Genomic DNA, 21,977 nt, shown 5'->3' with positions numbered 1-21,977 from the left:
AGTTTAAAGATGCAAAGAAGACTGACAAATATAAATGGATACATTTTGGCCAGATTCTTAAGTTTTCCTGAGACAGTTTAAAACAGCATGTTATGCTGTTATTCATCATCAACAACTAAAAGAATGGCCCATTGTCTATAAAGTCATATGCAGGCATTTTTATTCACCACTTCAAATGGAAGTCAGAAACATACTATTTCTTATTTAAGCAGATTGGAAATGGAGGGCTCTTAAACTCTATCAGTATTTCATATATAGTTTAAAGGACTGATCTGCTGCTTAGCAGCAGATCTATCTTTAGAAGCTGCTAACAGTCTGTACATGGCTGCATAATGAGTGCTAATAGAGCAGGTGCCAAGTTGAGAGCCTGTATTATAGTGTCTGGCTTTGAAAAAACATCCCTATTCACATATGGGTAACTGAAATACCCCTAGTCATGAGAAAAGTTGACCAAAAATATTTTAAAAATGCAATCAATTTTTTTAAAATGTTGTCATTATGATGTTGAAGAAATTATCATTAGCGACAGAAAAAATAGACGTTGGTTAAAAATTGGAAGATTTCTGTTTTGGGAACCTGGAAAAAAGAATTTTAAAAGATCTGCAACTCTTTTTTAATTCTCATAATAGAAAGTAAGCACAAGTAATCAGTGGATTTGCAGAGGTGGTAGTAGCAGCTACTCAGGCTAAAGGAAGAGTAAAGAGAAATATAGGGCTGTCTAAGTCAAAATCCAAAGGAATTTAGGTAAATAAATGCAAAAAAAAAAAAAAAATCAAGATGGAGCCACAGCATCAGATTATTATCCTTAAAAACTTTCTTTCCTTAGGAAACAGTGTTTGAGATAAGTCTTAAAGTGGTAGACTCTGTTGATGAATGTGCATCCTCATTCTCAATGACATTTAAGTGAGTTAAACATATGTACAGAGAGAATAAAATGCCAAATTGTGTTGTGTTGCCAAGTTGCCACAGTTGGAAGCTTTCAGTAAATTTCCATATGCTTGTTGATAAATCCTCCATTTTGAATAAAACATCTTTTCATTTTTAGTGTAGATTTAGAGTGACATGCCCTTAAGGCTAAGCAATACCTTGTCTTTATCCAAACACCTGTAAAAAATAGTTTCTTCACTTTTGTCTAAGTATTTGCAAGAAATCTGAATTTTCTAGTAGATAACAGCTCTACACAATATTCAGCTCATACAATAATTAAAATCTAAAACTGTGAAACAACAGCAAACAACTCTAACTAGCATTAGATTGCTCAGAAATACTAGGTAACATAACACCAGCTCCTTCACATCCTTAACAAGTGATTCTGTGATGTAATGTGTATGTCAGAGCAAGTCCTGAACTAACCATGCTGCAGTTCTTTCATTTGCCAGGGACCTTGTGTGAATCACGGGGCTCCCTAAAGGCCATACAAAGATTAATAGTGTTTGGAAAGTGACTCTGTATTTTTCCCGATTAAAAAATCCATTCCCATGTCCATCTATTAACGTCTCACCCTCTAAATCTACAACCTCTATCAACCCATTCTGCAAAATCAATCAGACAAGTACTTAGAATGGTATGGAGAGCCACAATAGCTCTTAGCAAGGGTCCATGTTCTCTGACCACAGCTACTAGAAAATGCCTTGAGAAGATGTAAAGACAGGGTGAGTATAGGTATTATCTATCCAGAATAGTCTTACACTAGCTACTGATATGTGACTCGAGCTTCTTATTTGTTAAAGTAAGCAGAATCCAAATTCATGCCTGGATGTTGGCAGAATAAAATCACAGTTTCTGGAGACTTTTTTAGTGTATGACCCCTGTCACCCAATGAACACTGGATCTCCTGGTTCTCTGAGGAGACCTCACCACCTGTTTCCATCACGAGCTGCCACCTTTCCTTCTGTCATTATGTTTTACACCTCTTTATTTTTATGGACCAGTATGCATTGTGTCTGTCTTGGCTTTTAATAACAGATTCCATCTCCTGTGCTCTAGCAATATTTCTAACATTAAACAGTTATGTTTTCTGTCCAGGAGATATCTCTTACAGTTGCTAAGTAAATCAGTTTAGACATTGTATTTTCTATTTGGTGAAAAACCTTGAAGTAGCAAGGACAATTACTGGAAAAAATTGAAAGATTAGAATGATTTTCTTACCAGTTGCATTATAAAGTTTGAAAATCTGCAGTGCCTCAGACCAAGTGAAGGTTCAGTTTGATAAAAAGCTGAGTATTTTTCTGTAGAAGCTTATAGAAATGAATTGTAGACAATATACTTAGTGAAAGAAAATCAAAGCCTTTGAAGTGTCATATTGGCAAAGCTTTTCTGATGTAGTGTGGCTACTATAGATAATACACTATGCCTAGATAAACAGATGTAATATATCTCTCTGAATCTGCATTTATATATCTGTTCATCTCTACCTCTAAACTCCACCTGTATATCATAGTAAATACTAAGACAGCAAAGAAATTAAGATATATAAAGTATTTGTGCTGCTCATGTATTATCTACTAACTAGTTTAATCAACTAAGACAGGAAGAAATGCCTATTCCTAAAATTGTGGATTCAGTAGAGTTTTGGTCTGATAGCAAGCGTGTTCCTCGCTCCCTACTAAATCCTTTGTTTCACCAACAATGATTGCCTGTCTGTCTTTCTGTGTAACTGCTGCCTTAAGCATTCTCACCTATTCCCTTCCAAGATTCTCTCTTGCTTCTTAGATGCCAACAGTGTTTTTATCTCAAGTTAGACGCAAGTCCAAGTCTAACTGGTAGTGTTACTTTAACTGACAACAACAGTTCTCAAACTGTACTTAACTGAAATCACTGACTTCTGAATGAGAACTTGAGTCCCTCAGAGTTGATAAATCCAGCTTAGTGAGTTTAAACTTTTCTTCTAAGCCTGTTTCTTACCAGGAAAACATTATTAGGTAATTATGTAGGGTATTGCAAAAGCTCTTGTAAACTGGAAAATTTCTAAAAAAAATAAATAAATTAATCAGTTTCCAATTTTCTAAGTACCCCATAAAAGATGTGTTATTTTAAACAGATGTGATCATTGATGAGCTCCACATATATTTTCTTTTTGATCTTTGCTAATATTGATCCTACTAGCATTTCATTCACCAATGAGAGCAAAAGGCTGTATGCTTGCATTACTATAGTAATGCTTGCGTGAGATGTAGTAGAATCCAGAAGCTCCTTGTAAAATATCTCTATGTAGTCAATGAGTATGTGAAAGACAATTTTTACAAGTGCACATTAAGTCATTAATGAAAAGGAAGTTAAAAATATAAGCCAGCTTTTAATGTACATAGCAGCATCTGTAAGGAGTGTCAGCATTTTAGAATCTTTTAAATATGTATTTTAATATATATATTTGCAATTTATAAAATAATATTTTATGAATATTTTACTATAATATATATTTAATGTATATATTTTATATATATATTAGTTTTAACGCATCTGTTTTTTTACCACATACAGGGATAACCATGCTACCCACTAACTTTTTGTGTTCAGACCAACTTCTGCCTTCGGGAAAGGTGACTTGTTATCTTGGTTGACAATCTCATTTAGTGACTTGGGCCAACAAAGCAGTAGCACTGAGAACTTTATCCGCAGGAGAACCTGATAATGCCCCCAAGCAGGACACTAGTCTCCCGCTGTACAGACTAATCACAACAAACACAGACCCCACTGGGTACACCTCTTCAAGAAACCTGGCCCTGGCAACTGGCCCAAGGCTTCACACATACCCTCTGCCTGACACCATCCTTCATCTCGAGCCCACTGTCTCCAGTTATTCTGGGAGACCTTGGAGATGCTGTTGCAGACCCGCACAGTCTCCATATCATGCAGCCCAATCTATAATCTGGACACCCACTAATCAACATTCATTAATTTATTTTTGTAAAAGATAGCAACTATTTCTAGAAGATGGAGTGATCTGGAGATGAACAAACAGGCCCTAGGAATAGTCTGTGTGCCTCTCCTGCCTGACATTTTTCTGATTACATTCATTTGGAGCTGGAAATCTGAGCATAAATCCAAATTTCTTCCATGACTTCCCTGACTATTTAGATGACTATATACCTATGTATGCAAATTCTGTGAAGGCTCTTCCTGGAATTGACTGATTAGGTATACTTCGTACCTAGATTTTCTGTTTTCATGCCTACTCAGAGATGAAGCTACTCTATATAGTAACTATTAAGTATTTTATTTTACTCCGTGGTACCTTGATTTCTGTGTATTTTATAAGACTATTGCAGCATTTAACTAAGACTCAATTTATGAAGCTTTAAGATACAAAGCAATCTTTATGCATTTATTATATGAAGTGAACCCAAGCAGCAAAGAAGTTCTAATATGAAATTTGGACTTTCATGAAGTTCAGGGTTATCAGAATCAGCAGTTTTTTGTTCAAACCATCCTAATAATGACTATTTACAGAAGAGATGGAGTGACTCACAAAAAGAGCTTTCAAGCTAAACGGTAGCAATATATTTCTAGAAAGTAGCTAGTTTCTTTTCAATTGTCAGTTTCTCACTTTGATCAAAAAGGGTTCAACAGCAGTGATTTGTAGCACTCTTCATTTTCATCAGTGCTTCAATTCATCAGTTTCAAACTGAAATAATACTACATCCCACTGCAAATGTTCCTGTAATCCTTTTCTCCTCCTGTGACCTGATCTGCAGAGCTACAGGGGAAAAACCCCTAGTGTTCGGCACTAAATATAAATCCTGCATGAAACAGATGTCTTCCCCTTTATCTTTTCCATTGCTCTGTTATTGAATTTAATGATTTGTCTATAATTTCCCATATTTTATTTCTCTTAACAACCAAGGAAAAGCAGACAAATCTGCACTTGTGTCTTTGAAGTCTCTTCCTTGATAATTATAGATAAAATGATGGTAAAGAATATTTAAAAAAAAAGGTTGAGGGAGCAAAAGTGCAATGCATCTGCAATATTATAATCCATTGTACTTAGCTGTTTATTATAACCCTCCCACTTTGAATGTCATACAAGAACTCTGAGGCACCAATTGGTGTCAAATTTTATTACCATTTTATTGTGTAATTCCTGCATTTCACTACAGATAGTCTAACCATTTAATATTTCAATTTTTAAAAGGTTATTATTATTTTTTAAGAGATACAACCAGGATATATATTTCCTTTCCCAGTGCTCATCTCTTTAATAAATGTCCTACTTACCTTGAAATCCCTGTTATTTCCCTAGTTTGGCTGAAATTCTCAGTATATTCTACAGTCCTTCAAGGTACTGGCTTCCTTATTGTCAGATTTCATCACATTTCTTAGAATTATCTCCTACCTTTCTTTGTTTTCTTTGACAGTGGACTCTGCAATACTGTATTGTACTTCATCCTCAGAAAGACCCTCAACATGTATCATAGCTGGTCTTTAAATATTTTTATTTCCAATACAGCAATACAGCCAAGTTAAGGATATAGTTTAAGTTCAGTGAGAAGAACTGTCTTATCTCTGCCATAGTTTTCCAGGTGTAGGGGAAAATAATGCAGGGATATTTTAAAAAATCTAAAAAATAAGAAATTCTCAAATGTTGTCCAAGTGGGGGACACATACATTACAGGACCAAAGGATAATTCATGTTGGAAGGGACCTCAGGAAGTAATCTCATCCAACCTCCTGCTCAAAGCAGGATCTATTGCTTTATTGAATACTCACCTTGAATACTGTGTTAAGTTTTGTGTTTCTCACCACAAGAGAGATGCTGAGGTGCTGGAGCATGTCTAGAGAAGGACAACAAAGATGGTGAAGGAGCTGGAGGACAAGATCTGTGAGGAGCAGATGAGGGAACTGGAACTGTTCAGTCTGGAGAAGAGAAGGCTCCCGGGAGACCCCCTGAAGTGGGAGCTGGGGCTTCATCTCTCAGATAACTAGTGATAAGACTAGCGGTAATGGCCTTAAATTGTGCCAGAGAAAGTTCAGATTGGATATTTGGAAAAATTTATTCTCTGAAAGAGTGGTCAAGCATTGGAACAGGCTGCTCAGGGAAATGATGGAGTCACCATCCCTGGAGGTGTTCAAGAAATGTGTAGATGTGGCACTGACGGCCATGGTTTAGTGTGCACAGTGGGAATGGGCTGATGGTTGGACAAGATGATCTTAGAGATCTTTTCCAACCTTAGTGATTCTATGAGTTCGTGATTCTATGATCAGATCATGCTGCCCATCATTGGGTTTTGAATCCAGCTGAATTTTGAAGTCTCCAAGGTTGGGGACGGCACAGACTCCTTGGGCAGTCTGCTCTGCTGCCTGACCTTCTAATAGAGAAAATAGTTCTCCTCGGATCTGGTCTGACTCTTTCTTGTGTCTTCTGAAACCTGTAGTCTCTCTTACTCCTGTAACACACCACTGTGAAGAAATCAGTTTTTTTTTTTTTTTTTTTTTTTACAACCACCCTTTAGGGCCAGTTAGGCTGCTTTTAGGAATTCCAAAGTCATCTCTTCCCCAGACTGAACCAAACCAGCTCCCTTAGCTGGACCTGCCCTCTCTTCGCAGAGTAGCAGCTCCACTGAAGTTTTACGAGCTTGTCCATGTCTTTCTTGCACTCAGGGCCCAAAAATGGATGTATGGCATACCAGGAATGATCTAAAAAGTTCAGAACAGAGACTATAATCCCTCTCATTCCACAAGCCACCAGCCATTGGCCATCAGCCATGTCTGTTGCAGGGTCCTACAGCTTGTGCTCAGCTGGCTGTTCACCAGAGCCCTGGGGCTGTTCTGTAGATCTGCTCCCCATGCAGTCTGGGCCAGCCTGTGTGCTGGCAGGGGATCTGCTTTCTACTTTTGGCCCTGTTGAATTTCATAATGTTCCCGGTGGCCCTTTCCTTCAGCCTATCTGGGTCTCTGACCTAGGTGGGCATCGTATTCTTATTCTCCAGAATTTAAATGATGCTGAATATATTTTCTTTTTCTCCTTTAGTTTCATCTACTAGTTTTTCCTCCTTGTACTTTTTTCTTTCTGTCTTGTAGACCCCTGTCATTCATGATGTAATTTCAGTAGTAGACCATTTCAATTCATTTCACTTCTCTAGCTTTTGATAAGCTTCACTGCACTGTCTCCTGATGTTCCTGAAAGTATGAAGTATTTTCTGCTCTTTCAAGGTGTTGTCTAGCCTGTCTGTTACAAAATGAAGAGGGACACAATGGCAGGGTTGAATAATTGTTTAGAGAAGAGGTAATTTTTTTTTTAATTGTGGAAACCACCCATCCATCATTCAAGTAAATTCTACAAAGAGTGAACCTAGTCCTTCTGTGTAACCTGAACATAATGCTTCCTCTTTATTTCCATTGAAACTGCAACAGGTACAAACAACTCAATAACATTATTTGACAGAGCAAATTCTCAGCTACAAAATCACTATTTTTCAACTTAGTCACCACACTATCCATTTTAGCCAGTGGTGAAACAAGAGTCTGCATGTCACACTTGTAAAAATCTGCACAATGGAGGTGACCCTGTCGCTACCGTCACTGCTAAAATGCAGCACCCACTGTTTCACTGTGCTCACATTCACACTTTGGTCTTCAGAAACATTCCGAAAGCATCAATGAATGTCAGTGGGTGCCATTTTTTCTGCATGGAGGAATTCAGTGAAACATTTTTGCTTCATACACACTTCCATGTCAGACGCCATTCTGTCAGACTGCCCCTCTGCTGCCATCTGTCACATGGCAACAAAATGTAATGGAATATTGGTGGGAAGGTTCGACCTTTACTGCCATAGCACCAACATCCACCTCTGATGTCATGGGTCATTATAATAAAATAGGAGGCATTACTTTTGGAGCAGTTCTCATAATTCTGTCACAATATAAGCCCTTCATTGCTACTGGCAATACCTGCTACTACAAGACCTAATATAAGTTACATCTTTCAAGCTGAAAAACTGATGGATTTTATTGGCAGTTTATGAAAGCACATCATACAGAAGAATGGAAGAGCTTGATATATTTGCTGACATTTAATCTTTGTTCTTGTATTTGTTAGACTAACAAATAATTGTGGAACAGAGATGCATAAGGAAACCTTTCTAAAGGAAGCGGTGGATCTGTGCTCAAGACTGATGACAATTTCCTGGCTCTCCATGGTATTACTCCTGTCTGAAACACTATTCTGTATGTCATTTCCCATAGCTTGATTTTCTTTACCTCAAGTCCACTCTTCCCTAGTTTTCTTATATAATAAAGCACTCTAAAGTACAATGTTTATACTGTTCTGTTTTGTTCTCTTAGACTGTCAGAAGTGTCCTCCCTCCCAGACATATGCATCCTTTACACATAAAATTTTAAAAGTGGGAGCAATAGCTTGGAGGTCAGCATCAAGTCACCCAATCTGCTTCCCAAAGGAGAGTCAATGTTAGCTGCACAAATGTATGTGCGTGTAAATAAAGATGCTAATGTTTCATTATCATTGCAACAGAATAATTGGTACTCAAATTTACATCTTCCTAACAGTATCTAACTATCAAGATGTAATGAGATATTTAACGTTTTGTTAGTCTATGTCTATATGTGTTTTATACTTAGCAACCTGTTATCTGTCAGCTTAAACCATCACTGTACAATTAGATTCTTTTCCCCATAATTATCCTAACATACATCTGGGCAACTCCACTGCAGTCAAGTAACATGCACTGGACATAAGTAATGACTGAATAAGGCCATGAACTCTTTCAGCTTGGTATTTTATGTTGTTTCACTTTCTTTGAAACTCCAGATACTTAAGAGAAATGGACTTTTTAAAATGAAAAATCTATTCATTCTTCTAACCAGACTGCATAATTCATATAAATACCTTCTTTACATTGCTGTTCAAGAGGAAGAGGATGAACCATCTAGCAGGTAGAATATGGATCAATATGTGTTTTCAGTGGCTCCTGGTTCTATTTCCATGGATGTTAGTAGGTGTGCTGCCACTTATTTCCAAGAGTGTAAAATCAGATTCAGGTATCAATAATTCATAATCTGTCTTTTCCATCTCCCTTGCAGGTGCACAAATAGTCCTGAAACCTTGAAATGCCATTGTTCCTGAGTAAATCGTACTCAGAAACATGGAGTTTCCTGTAATCTGACAGTTCTGCCATTATACAAAGACCTTGCAATTCTTGTTCTCAAATGGCTGTTTTTGTGAATAAGCTTTCTCAGTCAAATTAAAGTAGCACCTTATCCCTTATTCACTGTCATTTGTGTCTGTTTTTTTATGGTCATATACAGAGTATGAGGTTTTCTGCCTTCTGTGTCTTTTTTATGCAATTAACAGTACTGAGTAGAGTACTTGTATACTTATTAGAGATGATGCATGTTAACATCAGAGATAAATTATAACAGGTTATTCTCTCCAACTTCGCTGGCACCAACGCATGAGCAGAAGGTAATATTTTCTGACATCAGGTAAGTACACCAATCTTCCAAAAAGCTATATTGCTTCAAATTCAAGAAAAAGAAAATGAAATGATTCACATAAAAACAGAGTGATGAATTAAAAAGAATGAAGAATGCCCACTATTTTTAAAAACATTGGATGGAAACAAGTTTAGCTGCGTTGGGATTGACGGGACTATTCCATTACACAGACATATAGTGATATATTGACAAAGTGATTTTAATGCTCTCTTTAACACTGTTTCTTTTTCCTTGAAACTGAATCCCTCTCCTGCAAAGAAATTCTGATTTTGTGGGGTTTACACCAAATGTGGTTTAACTGGAGTAAAGGTGACCTAGTGCACCCAGGTTTTGTATCTCTCCTTGTCTGACCTTTGTCTGTTATCCCTGTCTGCTACCCGCTTACACATCAATGATAAGGATACTGTTAGACAATTTTATTTTCTTAAAGAAAGCCCTTACTTCCATAATGTGACATTCACTGAGAAATTACTGATGGATTTTTACGGACTTTAGAGGTGAAATAATTTTTAAAAGTAGGCTTGCCCACAGTTTTCAAATGTTTTTGCTTTGCAGTTGATGCAACCTCAGGCGCACTCTCAGCATGGAGCAGAGTTGATATACAATTAGTGCATATTATTATAGCTTTCCAGATTTACATCTTTATTTCCCTTCTCTTCAGCAAATGTTAAATATGTTTCCATGTACCTTTGTCCAGTTAGCATGATGTGCTAGCATGTAATTTATATATACAGACATTTTGCGGAATTACAGCATTCCATAGCTTTATTGTAAAAAGATTTCACTTTCGTTTTTAATTTCAGATCACCTTACTGACACTCCTACAGACTCCTTCAGACAAGAATTTATTCTATGTAGTAAATAATTTGGAATAGGGATATTAACCCGATGTTTGTATGATTCTTAAAGTAATGTATTCCCAAATTGATTGACTTCTGGTCATAACTACAATATAAATGTTAAAACATGGCTATAATTCATGCTGAGGAAGATCTGAGACAGTGCTCATGGAAAGTAAATTTAATACTGTCTTGTGTAAGCCTCCACACTACAGACATAGTTCAAAGTTGCAGTCATCAAGTGTCAGAAAGAAGGCATATCAAATACCTAAGTGGGCAGTCAAAACAGCTCCAATTGCAACTATCAGACACTTACAATGAATTGCTCATGAATAAGCAGCAGGCTAAGAATTACTGACAGAAGCTATTTGGAGAGGAGTTTTGAACAAATCTGAAAAAATTCAACATCCTTTTTCAATGACAGTTCACAAACAGGGAGATGACATTTGGCAAACAGATAATTCAACATGAATTACTCACTCAAGACTACTAATAATCCCTAGCAATTATATAGTGCTTTACACATCCAGTGAATTGAGCAAACTCTGACATTCATTGAGTTAAACAGACTCTTGTCTACTTTTTGGGTTAAAATTCTCCTTAATGAAAATCTTAGTTTGGCACGCACTGACTTTTATGGGGAATGGATGTTTTGGTACCAAAATCTCCATCTCCACATGTGAAAGGAAATACGTGAAAAGAAATAAGATTAAGGTCTGAGGTAAATTTGTGTGGCTAGCTTGTCTGTTTATAGTGTGACATAAGTGGGGAATGGTGTGCAGTTGTTCTAACAAGCTGGCAATTTCTCAGTTACTGTCCTTTTGACAGGGAGGAGGAAGGACATGCCTGCTGAGTTGGTGCCTGCTGAGTTGGTACCTGCTGAAACACTGGCTGATGACTCAGTGGCTCTGGCTGGCACAGAGCCTATACACCCTGCAATGCCCATCCCCTTCCCTGCATAGAAAGGAGCAGTGACACCATCACTAGCAATATTTAGAGATTAGATAGCATATGTCAAGGTATGTGTCAAAACACGTCAGGGGGTGTACGATATATGGCAGGGGGAGAAAAGGCCTTTTCATGGCATTTAGTTCTTCCTCCCTTCTCTCTGCCTCATATATATATATACATATATATATAAAAGTTATTCAGAAGAGCATGTGAAAAAACAACTTCAGAAAGCAGAATTGTTCAATTAAGCTCTGAGTAAAAGGTGTTAGAAGAAAACAGAAACTATTAGCCTCATATCTAAAGGCAGTGTTTTCTATGATGTGTCCCTAACACTTCAATGAAATTCACACGGTAAATATTGTCAAAACATCTACCCTCTACGTTCAGATATACAATTAAAAACAAGTTGAATAGTAGTAAGAAAAATACACTGAACTAGTACAGATCTGATATTGGTATAGTCCAAATTTTGGAGGACGTCTTGAACAGATTAGAAATTAGAAGTTGTTTTTAGAAAACTCAAGAGACTGCACTTCAGTTTATAGAGATGATACATATTCTAAAGAAACAAAGGAAAATACATCATTCCCGGTGTTTTTAGTTGATGGGGTTAGAAGGCGAACTCATTAGCACATTCATGAGACATTAGCTTATCTGTACACCAGCCTTCTGTTGCTGAACAAGCCTCCAGAGTATCCACTGGTTCATTTCTCTGCCATTGTCAGCAGTGCCATGTGTACAAAGTTCAATATTGTCCCAGTTATTCAGCATTGGTGAGTTATCACTGTGCCCCGCAGCCGCTCACTCATGTGTAAAAAAATCAAGTGGTTCAGAATCTTTGATCTCATTGCGTGTCACTGGTTGTGTAATTTATGGGGCTGATAATTGAAAGTTGTATAGGTTCCCTGAGTTAAATTCTCTGCTTGTTTTATAAAGTGCTTTGATAAATGAAGTAGGTTGGTAAGCATAATTACAGTACTGGTTTTTTTGGCTTTTTTTTTTGCTCTCTTTTAAGGATTATATTTAGATGTAGTGGCAGTACATTTTTTTAAATCAGCTTTTCTTTAACTGCCATATGCTGAGTTTCTCCCAAAGCTCAACTCTTTTGGATACAAACTCTTGGAGAGTGTGTGTTTTTGACAGACAGCCACCTGTCATATATTTGAATGTGTGCATTATGATTTGCATATCCCTTTTATGATTACAGAAAGTAAACACTCATACTAAGCGTTCCTGGGTCATTAATAATCAATAGCTCCATCTTTTCTAGAAATTTTGGTATTCAGAGAGAAGGGAATTCATTCATGATAGCATTCAAGACAAGTGCAAAGTAAGTCTCTCTATGTCTACATTACTAAATTCATCAGCTTCAGGAAGCAATTCCTGGCTCTACAGTCCTGAGACATAACTAGAATATTTTGTGTTTGCAAAGTGATAATAAAGTGCGATAATCTGAAAAAAAAAAAAAGTGAAATCTGTACAGCAGCCTACTAGAGCAGTGTCTCCAGAGCAGGATGCCAAAAGCAGGCGTTGCTTGCCCTGCAGCATGTCCGGAGGGTATGTGCTTGTCTTTGTGGGCACAGAGCCTGCTGGCATCGAGTCAGAAGTCTGTCCCAGGCTAAAGGAGCCCAATTTGGCACCATGTATTTCCCATTTTCTGCCTGGAGGGAGCCCTGAAGCAAACTACCATGCCAACTGTGCCCTTGTTTCCTCCTGGAGGAAACACATTTACTCACTCGGAAAGGAGCCTGGAAAGGCCCTGGCTCCCCTGTAGTATGGATAACTGGGAACCAGGGGTGAGAAACATGTTTAATTAGCATAGAAGCCCCTTGGGATGATGTGCTCTTGCCATACAGACTGAGAGCTGTAAGCGCTACCACAGTTCAAACACATAATGGAATACCTCAATTTCCATGACTGCATGACTTAGCCGAGCATTTTATTCTTGTCTGTTAATTATAAAGAGCAATCCTGTCACCTGCCATGTTACATTCTGGGCTTAATGCAGTGATTCTTATGGAAGGACACCATTCACATTTTCTCCTATAGCATGATTTTCCATTGCATATCAAATAAACCCAGGAAAAAATAGAGAGAAGTGGATTTCCATACAGTGGCTATCAACATCTAGATGTGATCTGCGTCCTAAGCATAGACTACTTCTGCTATTCTTTTCTGACTGGCTCTTTCAGGCCAACACTTTCTTGAGTATTAAGAGTAATTAAAATGACAAAAATAAAAACATTTACTCCTAAACACCTGCTTTATAAACTGTTACTTAATATTTATTTAATTTTCAAAGTAGTATTTACTGCATTCGCTTCTTTAGATGGATCTGTAACCATAGCAACATCATCTCATAACATATTCTTTAAAACCACATTCTGGAAATGGCACATTGTTCCAACTTGCATTGTTTACTCTGGTAGCTTTATAAAAAATGATTGAATCTATTTGACTGTTGCTCACATAATGACAGTACAGTTCAGTAGCCCCTTCCGATCAAAGGAGCTTCCATGTATTGCCAAGTGATAGCCAAAACTTTTGTTAAAGCCAGTGTACATTCCTACCTAGGTGGAAAAACTGTAGTGCAAATATATAAGCTCCCTTGCCAGCTGTCAGACAGAATGTATGTATGTGCAATAAGAGGCAGTCACCAGAACAATGTTCTGCCCTTCCAGAAACAGCACTCTCTGCTCCCCAATCAAACAGTGTGAAAACCTAAGTTAAAAAAAAAAAAAAAAGAGGGGTTTTCCTTTAAAACTCAAGCTGAATCAGATTAATTCCAGAGGTCTAGTAGCAATGCAGTTGGGTAAAAATGAGTTCCAACATCTAGGTCATTGACCATAAAACACACTCAGAAAGCCAGTGTGGGATTTCTCTTGCTTACACTGCTATTTGTTTACAGTAACTGTTGAATTTCAAATTTATGCTGATGTGAGCGCAGAACTTGACCTCTTGTTTTCGTGCAAACATCCACCACATGAAAAAAAAAAAAGGATGCAGTAAGAAAATCTGAAGGAAGCCAAAAAGTTTCCCAACAGCATAATTTTCATAGTTCCTTCTGAGGCCTTTCTGAAGGGTTCAGTAGTGCTGCTTTCTATCTAAAATGACATATTTACGCCCTTATCCTTTTATTGTAATTCCCATTAGAATAGAACTGTAAACATTTTTAACGATGATATGTTTTCACTGATTATTTAACAAATATACCCAATGTCAAGTTGGGGGAAATGAGGCATGAAGTATTGCAGGCAGAGTCCATACAATGCACCACAGAGGCTTGAGAGCAGCTGCTGAAAGCCATTGTGTTGAGATTTCACTTTGAAAAAGGTGCAGTTTTGTACAATAGACTGTAATGTTTCTAAAAGAGCCATTCAAAGCCTTTTGTGAAAATCATTTACATTCCCATTGTGTAAACCATTTCATTTTAAAATATCTAGGCAGTCAAAATGCCACAAATATTTGTATGATCCATGCTTGAGCTTGAAAATGTGAAAATACAATTAAAATATCCTTTATAAAGGTTGCAGATTGTCCTTGATTCTCCCTGCTTTGGAATCAGAGTATGTTGGGTAAGATATTCAAAGTTGTCTAGCAGAGTAAAACAGCAATTTAGTTAGAGCTAGGCATCAAGACACCTCAGGAAATCTCTTCCTTTCGTGTAATTAATCCTTCTTTAGTACCATTGATTTTCATGGGACTTAAAGAGATGTTCATGTTTTCATGTTACCACATTTAGAAAGTAGCACAATGATGTCATTTTGGGCTAATATACCTTCTGGTAATGCTGAACATGAACAGTCAAATGCCATTTCTGATGACTCATGGACATTACTGTGGTCATTCTTTCGCCTTGATTTTCCTTTGACGCTCTGTCCTTTCAACTTCATGATTTCTCTGCTCTTCTGAGCCACTCTGAGTCCCCGTCTGACCCTCGCTGACTCCAATCTCTCTGCCTCTTATATTAGACAGCCTGCTCACCATCTCTCTGATTTTTTAATTTCTTTATCTCCGCTCCTATTCACATACAGAGCTTATTAGATTTCTTTGGGTCAAGGGGGGAAATTAATTTGCTTCACTGTCAAGAAGCACAGTTTAAGAACTGTGGATGCCATAGTAGTCATGAACGCTACGTAAAATTACAAGAACACAAAGGTCCATAATATGTGAATATAGGACACACTCAATAAGTCAGTGTCAAGGAAGTGGAACTCTAAAATCCCCACCACCACCCTATTTTTATTTAAATAGACTGAAAAAGGAAAATCCACTGTATCAGATACTGCCATGAGCACCAGAAAGCAGTTATGAACTTCAGCACTTTCCACAGAGCCACTCTGCAGAAGGTTGGATCACTTTGTCTTTGGGTTTTATCTGCTGATGGCAGAAGAAAAGGTGGATTCAGAAACACCCCTGTGTCCAATTCTATTCCTGGGGAGGAGCAGGACCCTCAGAGGATGCTTTCTTTCCTTCTGTTATGTCCAGTCCACTACAGCCTCTCTCCAAAAGACCCAGTCCAGATCTATCCCCACTCTTCCTCTAAACCTCTGGGCTCCTTGACCAGCCAACCTACAGTCCATTTTTTGTCCAGCTCACCCAGCTTGTTTGTCCCTGCTCCCACATATCTATACTGCACTACTACTAGGAACATTGACTTTCTCTTAGGGTTTGCTGAGGAGTTTCCTTCCTTGTTGTTTGAACCGTATCTTTTATCTTTTCCTGGTGAAATATTCCCTGCTCTCCAGTGCTATATCAGGTTGAGATAACTCACTGTAGCTCCCCTTGACAGCCTCATTTTTGAGTCTCCTCATCCAGTGAATCTTCCCTCATGACAGAAACGCTCTTCACCGGCAGTTATTCCAACATATTCAATTTTCCTGGTGAGCATAACTTGAAAAAAACTATTTTTTCTTTACCCTTGTTCACTGAGGCAGTAGAATCTTGTAGCTCAGGCTGCCCTTAACATTTGGACTGAAGCAGATCTCTAGTATGGCAAATTTCAACCCTTCCTGTAAAAGTTTACCAGACTTAAAAGAATGTAGGGCAATGGTTGGTATCTGGCAATCTTAATAATAAGCACAATTACTTTAATAGTAATAATACTATCACTAGTCACTCATAATACATACATTTTCCTTGATTGTACTGAAGATTTCCCTCTAATATTCTTTTGAAACTATATCATCTTTTTTCTCTATGAGTAAATTATAATTAATATAACAATTTATCATTTGAGAATAGCAGCATGATTTTAGATTTTTAAAGGCTGCTTTTATTCAGATTACACTGGGGCAGGTTCCACAAAGTAGAAGAGATCATGCAGGTGGTCTTTCAAGGTCAAGGAGACTACAATGAAGCAAGCACATTTTGTCTACCGTTGACAGATGTCTTACAGCTGTACGCCATGGCTCTATACACCTAAATGTTCTTCTCATTCAACCAGCATCTGTGATTCTGTGACTCCTCTTCCTGATCAGTAGAGGAAAACAGTCTGGAACTGTTATACACCATCTCCAAATAAATAATTAATAATAATAAAAAATTAGAGACATTTTAATAATGAAATTAAACACAAACTTTATCCCACATTCATTTCTACTGAGGGACTGATCAGAAAAATATTAGTATGCAATCCAGGATATTAATGTTAAGCTGATCCTTTTCAGTATTTCTAATGACTTAAGAGAGTGTCCCAGTACAAAAAGTTAGAGTCTGTTTTTACACCATGTAGGGACCCCACTGCTTAGTTTATTGGAAGGGAAGTAAAGACAGCTTCAACACTACTAGTATAAATATAGATTTTTTTTTTCTTTTAATCTTCACCTAACCCACAAAGTGTATATCTGTTGACAAAAATATCTATATCACAGAGGTATTATGAAGCTTTACTAATGCATAATCAAAACTTCAGAGATTATATACCAAATGCCATAACAACTTTCTTTTCTATTTTTTCAGGCAATATTTTTAGTCATAAAACCTTTGAAATAACTTTCCAAATCAACTTAATGCCCCACTTTAATAGCTGAGCATGACATATGTGTTTTCCTTAAATAAGACTAATTTAGAACATAACATGCAGAAAAGTTTTGCACTCCTCCTATAGGAAATTTTGTTGAAATTATTGCACATAAATCAAAGAGATGATATCAAAATAACTTCAGTGAGTCTCCCATTTGCTTATTTTTTGCATGTTGGGCATAAATGATTCACGCTTTAGTGTTCCCTGGAGAGTTATGAAATCCAAAAGCATTCTCTGTTGAAACTGCATAGTATTATTCATGAAAATAAAACTGTATTCGAAAAAAAAATAGAAGCTTACTAATTAACACAAGGCTACTGCAAGCAGATCTATTATTTTTCAATATTAAATAATTAGCATTTTTATTACTGTACTATTATATACATCATTACCTTATTTATTAAGGAGATGAAAGCTTTCTTAAACTTTCATGAGTATGGTTTGATGCAATAGAATTGCTTTACTGGAACGAGCTTCTCCAATTCTTTCCCCTTGTTTTCATCAGACATTCTCAAACAAATAATATTCAAGGTTATGAGCCCAATAAAGCTGAACTTAATGTATCTCTCCATAGGTGTGCATATAATTACCTTGGCATTGCAGTGTGTTGCTTCTGTCCTCCTTTCACATTTGTATCTAATACATTGCAAAAATAGAGTAATTCATTAATTATTTTCACCCACAAAAATGCCTGCAGTGCTTGGAAATTGCATTTGAATACCCATCTTCAAAAAATACTCATTAGGGATCATCACAAGTACCCCTTTCCAAGTCCACAGCCTATGAAAATGTTGTAAAAAAGGTACAGGACAAAGTATACACACATTTCTGAACAGTCTGAGAGAAGTGAGGTTCTTTAGGTCTGCATTTGACTGTCCTCTGGTGCCAAAGAGGGGGGCTGCCATTGTATGCTCTGTTTATTGCTTGGCAAATATTTGATTGTGTTTAATAACTGTGTGTCACTTCTCATTGAACAAAACAATGTCAGAACAATTGCATGATATGAACTATAGTCAGTGTCCAAATAGCATTTGGCAGACATCTCAGTATTATGGTATTTTGTCCGCAATTGGGTTTGCTTATCAAACTAACAGCTATTTATTAGTGGTAAAAGTAGATGAAGTTCTATCTATTAGCTATGGAATATTTATGATGAATTGAACTGGACAGTGATAACAGTGTTGTTCAAAAGGCCAATTAATTACCGTGTGTGCAATAAGCCAATCTCACACACAGAGATGAGATACTGATCTATTGCAATATTGTGCAAGATTAGGTGCTAGGTGGTCTTCCACAAAGCTAGGACACCCCAGGATATTTGCGATGCTTTTTTTATACATATTTTTATCACTTGGCCACTACCCTGATATACAATTGGTCAGTTAAACATAGGCTTAATGTCCCTACCTGCAGGCTAGCTAACTTGCTAATTAACTACATGTTTTTTCAAGATGCTGCTTTCTTCAAAGACAAGTTTAGTTGTTGCATTGTGATTAGATATTCCTCTACTTAATTACTTTAGTTGTTTCAAGGATGGTCATCTTGACTTACATAAAAGGACATATTTGCTATGTCTAAGGATACACATACGAAGATTTACATGAAGGTTAATTCTTACTGACAAAAATTCCCCCATTCAAGACTTATCTAACTATACAGGTCAGTACAAATCAGTCTCATTTTCTCTGAGATTTTGTTAATTACCATCAAACAATGCTTGGATATATACTGCAATTTAACATACAACCAGACAAAATCAAACATTGCTAGAAAAGCAGCTGTTGTAATTTTCTTATCAGGGAACCTGGAAGTCAGCCATTTTAACATTTCTTCAAATCCATAAGAAGTATTGTCTTTTTGAAACTCAGACAAAACAATATTTTTTATCTACTTCCGAATTTCTTCCGTATCTGTAGAAATCTGACCACTTTGGTCTACATACAAGCAACAACTGGTGGTAATTATAATACAAACCCCTCCTTTTCATGCTAACAATGTATCTAGGGCCTTTCTATTTTGCAGAGCCATCATTCCTGCTTGAGACGCTTCTTTTTATAACGGATGTATGGCATCCGTTGTTTTATTTTCAACTACATCTAATGTGGCTGATATATTCAGAGTTGCCTTTTTCATTTTGCTCATCTCTAACCAAGGAATAAAAAAATTGAGCAAAGGAATCAATTAAATGTTTCCCTCTCCTTTGTCATCACTAACTGTAAAATTTGTCCTAGCCCACAAGTTTCTTCAAGATATATTAGCTGATGAAATTCCCTGCTCAGCATGTTCTAGAAGATGAACACAAGCCTAGCAATTGCTCTTATTAGCAATCTGAACTGTATTTTTGATTATTTTATGAAACGTATTCTGATCCCATGGGTTTCATGGTTTCCATATGCTTCCTTCAGTTTTCTTAATCATCCAAAGGCAACAGAAGAGTATCATGCCACTTAGTTCCTTTGTTTCTTTCTTTAAAGAAATCTGTATAGTTACACAAATAAGCAAAATGTAGAATGAGTAAAATCAGAGATACAAAACCAAGAGTAATATTTCCCAAGTATAGTTCTATCCTAAATAAGTATTCAAACAGTTCCAAGTGCAGTTCATATGTTTCTTTTGATTTTTAATTTCAGGGAATTGACTTCTTCAACCCTCCACTTCTCCTGTTGATCTGCCTCTATCCCGGTGCAATGAGCCCAAGAGTAAATCCTTTTTATTTTTACTGCAGTATTCGTTAGGTGTTTCTTCAAGAAAGACAAGAAATTTCTAGAGAGAGTCCAGTGGAGGGCCACAAAGATGATGCATCCAGGGGTACTGGAGTACTTAACTGCATGTACCTATGGAGGAAAGAAAGAACTCTTGCCAAAGATCAGAGATGTTCAGTAATTATTTGATCACCATCTTCATCTGATTGCCTTTTCTAGTCAAAACTATATCCCACTGTGTCAACGAATACCAATAATTATTTACGCCCTTTTCACTTCGATAATTCAGAAAAATCAATTTGCCAATATTTGCTGGGTACAGAACCCCTTTTAACCTCTCTCCTCTGAATTTTAGGATTATTTTTGAGACAAATCCTGCACCTCTGGACAGTACTCCATGCAAACAATAACATATTAATTCCCACTGCTTATCTTAATAATTCAACTAGAGTTTTTGTCCCTATGTGAGTACTCTTGTGTGTTCTTTCCATTAATTCTTTCATTCCATTGGAGGAGTCATTCCATTGTCCATGATGTGTTACAACCTGCCATCTTTCAGTATTTTTAGTACAATTTAATAGGTTCGCTAACTTATCCTCTTTTTTTTCATAGAATAGGAGTCTTAATATTTAAGAACTTTTCAGGAAATAAGATACCTACCGTTACTGACAGTGCTTTTTTCTTGGCAGCTTCATCTGCTCTTCTATTCCCTTTGATTACGTCAGTATATCCAAACTGGTGGACCTTGCAGTGAATTACTGTCAGTTCTCTTGGTTTAAGTAATCTCATAATTTCTGTACTATATTTGATAGCATTTCCTTGAGATAATAGTAACTTTCTTTCCAAATAGACCCATAGTCATATATATCACTCCAAAGGCATATTTCAAGTCAGTATGCATGTTAGGTCTCTTGTCATTTGACAGTTCTAATGCTCGACTCAGAGCAATTAGCTCAACTTTCTGAGTCTACATATTAGCTGGCAAGAGTCTTACTTCTTCTGTTCTGATTTCTGTTCTTCTTACTTTCCTCTTCTGTTTCTTCTTTGAATACATCTGGATACAATTGCATATCCAGAAATTTCTGTTCCCCCTTAACTACAAAGCTGCATCAGCTAACATCTACACTGGACTTCTATTTTTGTTCTTTTTCCGGTCTTATCTGTGCAAATATAATACAGCAATGAAGGTGAGCTATTTAGTGTTCTGTTGTGTTACGTCCAGGCACTCTAAAGGACCCAAATGACTTTCATTCCTTTGCAAGGGGAATGAGATGGCAAAGACTGTTATAGTTTTAACCTAATATACAGAGCTAAATCACAGAATCATAATCATAGAGTCATAGAATGGCCTGGATTGAAAAGGACCTCAAAGATCATCTAGTTTCAACCCCCCTTCTATGTGCAGGGTTGCCAACCACTAGACCAGGCTGCCCAGAGCCATGTCCAGCCTGGCCTTGAATATCTCCATGGACGGGGCATCCACGACCTGCTTGGGCAACCTGTTCCAGTGCGTTACCATCCTCTGAGTGAAAAACTTCCCCCTCATATCTAACCTAAACCTCCCCTATTTTAGTTTAAAACCATTCCCCCTTGTCCTATCACTATCCACCCATGTAAACAGTAGTTCACCCTCCTGTTTATACTCTCCCTTCAAGTACTGGAAGGCCACAATGAGGTCTCTCCAGAGCCTTCTCTTCTTCAAGCTAAACAAGACCAGTTCCCTCAACCTTTCTTCACAGGAGTGGTGCTCCAGCCCTCTGATCATCTTGGTGGCCCTCCTCTGGACCCGTTCCAAGAGCTCTGCATCTTTCTTGTGCTGGGGCCCCAGGCCTGGACACAGTACTGCAGTTGGGGCCTCACAAGAGCTGAGTAGAGGGGGACAATCACCTCCCTCTCCCTCCTGGCCACTGTTCTTTTAATGCAGCCCAGAACATAGTTGGCCTTCCGGGCTGCCAGCGCACACTGCTGGCTCATGTCCAGCTTCTTGTCCGCCAGGACCCCCAAGTCCTT

This window comes from Numida meleagris, chromosome 1 (assembly GCF_002078875.1).
Source record: "Numida meleagris isolate 19003 breed g44 Domestic line chromosome 1, NumMel1.0, whole genome shotgun sequence".
Lineage (NCBI taxonomy): Eukaryota > Metazoa > Chordata > Aves > Galliformes > Numididae > Numida > Numida meleagris.
This window is presented reverse-complemented; position numbering follows the sequence as displayed.